We start from the raw sequence: 6,289 nt of genomic DNA, 5'->3' as shown, positions 1-6,289 counted from the left end.
TATATTCTAATTATAAATCGATTTGAAGTCTGTTATCGTGTATAATTGGACAAAATAAATTTTGCCATGCATGATTTGTATACACAATAATAATGTTATCGTATATATATTACCACAAAAGTTTCATAAAGCATATATAGGAGCGACAATCTGAGATTAGTATGTTCCTTGATATTAATTTATCCGAGTATAAGAAGGAGGAGGAAACAGGTAGATGACAGTTGGAGGCATCAAAGTGTGGTAATTGCTGCCACATTATTTGCCGACAGCGACACACGGTATATATGTACCTTACCTTTTCTCAATTCCAATACCATCCAACAACGTACTATAGTATTTCATCACTAACGAACCACTTGCCACTCCCCCAAGTCCTTCATTAATTACTACCACCTCGGCAACTCACATGCCCTACATTATTGCCCTTGCTGTTCGATAAATTTTATATCTAGGGAACTCACCCTCCATTCTTACAACATGTTGAGCCAAATGATTATTATTACAAGTGGATAGTTAATTACCACTTGCCACTATGTACACTCACTACTACTATAGGGCTGATAATAGCAGCAAAAAATTAGCAGCCGTTTTTGAAACCACCGCAAAAACAACAAATTCGCAGCGGTTATGAGCTGCAGTTTGGCCACTGCTACAAAGCTGCTGATAGCAGTGGTTCAATTTAAACAGCTACAAATCAATCATTTTGGGTATATATTTTATTATAATTATTAAAACACTAACACCACTACACTAGCTATATACTACTCTTCTGAAAACACTCACCGGGCTCCAATCCCTCTTCTCCATCGTTATACACTCCCCACTAGCCCTAACTCTCAGCCCTAACTCCCATAGCCCTCCCACCGTCGAAGCCTTCGCCTCTTGCCTCTCGCCTCTCGCCTTTCGCTGCTCTCGCCGTTGAAGATCTCCTCATCTCCTCGCGCCGCCAGAAAGTCGTATCGGGGCTGCTGTCGCGTCGCCATCTCTGTCCTCGTTGTCAAGCCTAGACCTATCCTCGTCCGTTCGGAGCTGCTGCTTGTCCGTCTTCTCTTCTCCTGTAAGCACTCATCCCTATTTCTTCAGTTGCATTTTTTTCTTATAAATTCGTATAATTTTTGTTGTATATATTATGACTTCTGACATAATTGTATGGATTCTAAGTTAATTTTAATGGATATTAGATTCTGAGTTAATTTTATGGCTATTGGATTGAAATTGGAATTTTCTTCAATACTAATTTTTTAGGTTTTTATTGTTTCAAATTCGTTAATTGGTTTTCGAGTGGCAATTGTTTGCCTTTTATTATAGTCAGAGATTAACATCATGCTTCGCGTTGCAGATACAGCGGAGATCTCCACTCGATTCGTGTTCTCTCTCTTTATTCGACATCCGTTCTTAACTACTCTGCCTCCTCGTTGAGATCCACCGTCAAATCCTCTCCAACGATGCCAACACTATTCTCATGGAAGTTTCTTATTCTTTTATTTTTCTATTTAGTTGATTTATCATTTGTTACATCTTTGTTTTTTTGCTATCTAGTTTAATCTTGGGAAATGCTTTTAGTAAACTATTGAGAGATGAATTTGCTTTTTTGAGATTTAGATATGGTTGTAAAATTTGATTAGATTCTTTGTAAAATTCATGTGTGTTAGGATTATCTATTAGGAATTAGGTTGAATTTTTTGATCTGTTTTAATTGATGAGTTTCCATTTACACTCTTTGTCTTCAGTTCGAAAAATCTACTGATAGAACACGGTATTATAGTACTAATTAATCAATGTCACTGAATTATTTTACAACTTGTAATGGTAATATAACTAATCATATTCTTGCTCATTGAAGGTTATTACACATTGATGGAACGTAGAAATAGTGCTAACACAGTTGAAAATGGTGTAGATCATTCTCAAGTTTAATGTAGTGGAGATCAGAAAGATACAATTGTCTGGAGATTTTACCAATCTGTCAGTTTTTAATGAAAGGTTGCTATTTATTGCAGAAGTTTGCATATTTCACAAATATTGTTTTAACTTTGTTCTATGTCATGTAGAAGTATCACATGTTTCTTAAATTAAAAAAGTCATTATTTAGATTTCTTGTTAGGCATTTCTTTTTCATATCAATTTGCAACATAAAATAATGATGTATTTTAATTCCCATTTGTACATAAAAGAGTATGTATATTCATTCCCTTTTATATATTGATTTATAAATTGAAATTCATAAAAGATTGAAGTGTGCTACTTTTTTAAATGTTATCCTCTTGTTGAGAATCTGTTATTCTAACATCCTATGGTGTATTGAGTGACAAAAATTATTTTGAAAAAAAATCCGTTAAGTTATCTACTTTCTAAAAGCTTTCCTCTTTAGTCAATTCTTTCTCTTAATTCTCAAGGAATGAATAATTGACTTTTTTTATAAAATGCAGTATTACTGAGGACAGGGTTATTTTTCCAACAGTAGACGTAGAGCTATCTTTCTTTCAGGAGCATGTTGAAGAAAAAAGCCAATTTAATAACTTCTGGTGTTTGATTGAAAGAATTCAAGGTGAAAGAGCAACATTTAATTCCGAAGTTGAATTTTGTTCCAAGTTGTGCTCACATGCTGATCATATAATGGAAACCATCCAGAGGCATTTCAAGAATGAAGAAGTTCAGGTGAGTCATTGCTTGAGTGAGATGTGGATTGTATGTAGTTTTAAGCTTCAAAAGCATGTCATAGCTTGGTGGTGCGGAATTTATAACCCACAAACTAACTGGCAAGTGCACCAGGTCGTACCAAGTAGTACCTCAAGTGAATGAGGGTCGATCCCACGAGAATTGATAGACTAAGCAACAATGATTGTGTGATTTACTTAGTTAGACAAATAGAAAATGATGTTTTGGGAGTTTAATTGCATCAAACAGTAAATTCAGAGAATTCATAAAGCAACCAGTAAATGGGTTGTGAAATATATAGAGAAACAGTTAAGGTTTTAGAGATATCTATCTTCCGGATTGACTTTTCTTACTAACTATTTTAATTATGCAAGATTCAATTCATGACAAACTATATGTGACTAAACCCTGATTCCTTATACCTTTTTAGTCTCCTCTAACCTTCATCAACCGCCAATTCCTTGGTCACTTGATTCCAATTAGAGGGTTAAGTTCAATTCTAGTTTATATGCCACAAAAATCATAATTAACCAAATATAAGAGGATTATATGTTACGTATTCCGTTAAGTCAAGATAATTAGAAATTTAGGAGATTTTTTTCAAGCTGTTGTTCAAGAAAATAGCTTTTTCAAGTTTTACAAGAACTCATTTAGAACAAGGGTCATACTTCCATTCCACCCAGATTCATAAGATAAAGAAAGAAAACAATTCTTGAAATAAAAATCAGTACATGAATTAAAATAGAAAATAATAGTATCAATCTATACAATAGACAGAGCTCCTAACCTTAACAGAGGAAATTTAGTTGCTCATGGTTCAGAGAAAAAAAATAGGATTATGTAAAAGTGTAAAGTGCGGAATGAAAATTGGGAGAAGAGATAGGTCAAGATCTTTTCTCTTTTTATATCTAATCATAATTAATGTAAAATATATTTTTAAAACTAAATAATATCTTTTCCTATTTGTAAATAAAATAAAAGTTTAATCAAAATTAATAAAAGATTGCATGCTGGCTTCTTGGAGAAGTGGGGACCACCCCAAATTGCTAAACCTGGCGCCAAACTTGGGCTGCGCCAAGTTTTGTGCCACTCCTTCCACTTGCGATTCTCAATTGTTTCTTCATCCTGGCACCAAACTTGGATTTCCCAAGTTTGGCGCCACCAAGGCAGTAATTCCATAAAAAATGTGTATACTATTATATATCGTTAGAAAACTTTGGAAGTTAGCTTTTCAATTCCACTAAAACTGAGTCAATTGGTCCTCTATAGCTCAAGTTATGCCTGTTAGAGTGCAAGGAGGTCAGGGTTGATAGCATCATCCATTTTCTTTCTTTTTTCTACATAAACCCTGTCAAATCCATCCGAATTCTACCTGAAATAAACCAAACTGCACACGACTCAAAGTAGCATTCATAGTGGCTCAAAAATACTTAAATCTTGATTAAACTTAACAAATTCAAATGCAAATTTACTAGAAAAAGATAGGAAAGATACTGACGCATCACTTGGCAAACGCCTAATAAGTATGAGGAATGCTTTTATTAAGTGAATCAATTATTTGTCTTTCCGGTAGATAAATATGATGTAGGAGGCTTTGTACTTCTTAATCCATAATTGAATTATGGAAAAAAGTTAGTCAAAATAGTTGCAACAATAAGCTATCTTTTTCTTTATTTAATTATTTTTAATACATGATAGATTCTCTCTCATCTCTAGGTTCTTCCGTTTGCACAGAAGCACTTTAGTATCGAAAGGCAACGTGAACTTCTGTATCAAAGCTTGTGCATGATACCTCTGAAATTGATTGAATGTGTGCTACCATGGTTGGTTGGATCATTGACTAAAACTGAAGCAAAGATGTTTCTGAAAAATATGTAATTAGCAGGTTTTCTGTCTATTTTAAAATTTTCTTCTTGTGGAAAGAAAATACATATATGATTAGTACTTTATCATGAGACTTCCATATCTAACAGTTTTATGCAATTCATTTCAGCTCCAGCAACAAAGTCTGCTTTAGTCACCCTCTTTTGTGGTTGGACTTGCAAGGCTCGTAACTATGGTCTGTGTTTGTCTTCAAGTGCATTAGGTTGCTATCATGCTCAAACATTTGCTGACATTGAAGAGAATATTGTTCAGCCCTCCTGTGACCGTAGGCCATAGCTAATTTGATTGCTTTATGTGCAAGATATTGGAAGTGCCTAAACCTTTCCTTATTCAATTTTTAGCTTGCTTTGGTGATTTTTTTGTAATATGTTTTACTTTATTGCAATATTATTTCTATAGAAATTGATTATAATTATTTAATTTCATGTTTTAGATAAAACTATATTCTATGCTCTATGAATGTTGGTGATATATCATATATTATTTCATGCAGAGCACATTTCACAGGTGAGTTAATCTTATTTAAATGTGATATAGAGCTTATTATTTTTGAATAGTTTTACTTTGGTGCTTGAAATTGAATTAAACATTTTGGAAATGCTTTTTGGTATCAGTTTAATGAAGAGGCACGCTTTCAATACATCAAGAAGTACAAGACCATCATACATCCAAGAGAGGTACATATTCACCTTTCATATTGATAGAAATCCAAGAGCGGATTCCTTTCTATTATATGAATTTTGACTTCAATTCCTTGATCTTTTCTGACAAATAACAAGCTTATGCAATTTTTGTCCGGCTTTACTTTTTTGCCTTTATTTTCTTTTGTTATGGTCATTATTATATTTTGACTTGAACTTGATTATGTTGATAATCGATGGGATGGTAGTTTATCTGATCTATGATCTATTTTATAGGTAATACATAGTCGAAAAAGTTATAGTATGGCCTTGGCTTGAGAAAGCTTTGGATACAATGAGTGTGGCTTTTTTGTTCTATTTTTTATTTATTATTTATCTTTTATTGAATCCTTGTATTCAATTATGTGTTATTGGACTTTTGAAAGAATGAATTGCTACTTGAATATTCCTAAGAGTTGCACTTTCTTGGTATGCCTTTATTATGTTTAGTTTTCCTTCCATTGTTATTCATGAGGCATTTTCACTTAGGATTCTAATGAGATAATGATCAATTTTATAGTATTAGTAATTATTGGTTAATGAACTTAGATTTTGCTAATGAAAAATTCTCTTCTTTTCAAATTAAACTAGATTTTATTATGGTAAAGGGAAAAAAAATTTTTAGTGCAATTTAACTTAGTTCGAGTTTGTTTTCTTTTTTTGGCTAGTTGTAGAAAAAATTAGATAGCTTTGTCGAGAAATATTTTTTTTAATATAATAGTGAAGATTGGGGGTTATAAACCTCTGTTATATTTTTTTTAATGCATGCTGAATTGCGGATTAACAACTGTCACAACCTTTTTTTTAAAACCTATTTTCCAAATAGCAGCGGTTTTAATACCATCGCAAATAACTTATTTCATTTAGCAGCGATTATACCAGCGGTTGCTGAAAATCACCGCAAAATCCAATTCCCGCGCCCTTAATAAGGAGGGTGGTTTTTAAACCATTGGCATTCTATTTAGCAATGGTTTGCCACAAATCCTAAAAAAAACCGCCGCAATTCTCCGCCTCTCTTGTAATGACTAAATCCCTAATAATCAATACCATTCGTTTTGTTTAATATA

The 6,289-nt window shown here is 33.0% G+C and overlaps 1 long non-coding RNA gene across 3 annotated transcripts; it reads left to right on the top strand.

The window, feature by feature from the left end:
* Positions 1–493: 493 nt before the first annotated feature.
* On the top strand, positions 494–5,652 carry LOC107487685 (uncharacterized). Of its 3 annotated transcripts, XR_002374402.2 has the most exons (7): positions 494–1,057; positions 1,340–1,983; positions 2,430–2,658; positions 4,375–4,543; positions 4,652–5,049; positions 5,157–5,219; positions 5,460–5,652. It is a non-coding gene; the product is annotated as an uncharacterized LOC107487685 (long non-coding RNA). The 3 variants fall into 3 exon arrangements; XR_008002210.1 differs by having other exon boundaries at positions 4,375–4,532; positions 4,652–5,652; XR_008002209.1 differs by having other exon boundaries at positions 4,652–5,652.
* The last annotated feature ends 637 nt before the right edge of the window (positions 5,653–6,289 follow it).

This window comes from Arachis duranensis, chromosome 1 (assembly GCF_000817695.3).
Source record: "Arachis duranensis cultivar V14167 chromosome 1, aradu.V14167.gnm2.J7QH, whole genome shotgun sequence".
In the NCBI taxonomy this organism is placed as follows: domain Eukaryota; kingdom Viridiplantae; phylum Streptophyta; class Magnoliopsida; order Fabales; family Fabaceae; genus Arachis; species Arachis duranensis.
This window is presented reverse-complemented; position numbering and strand designations above follow the sequence as displayed.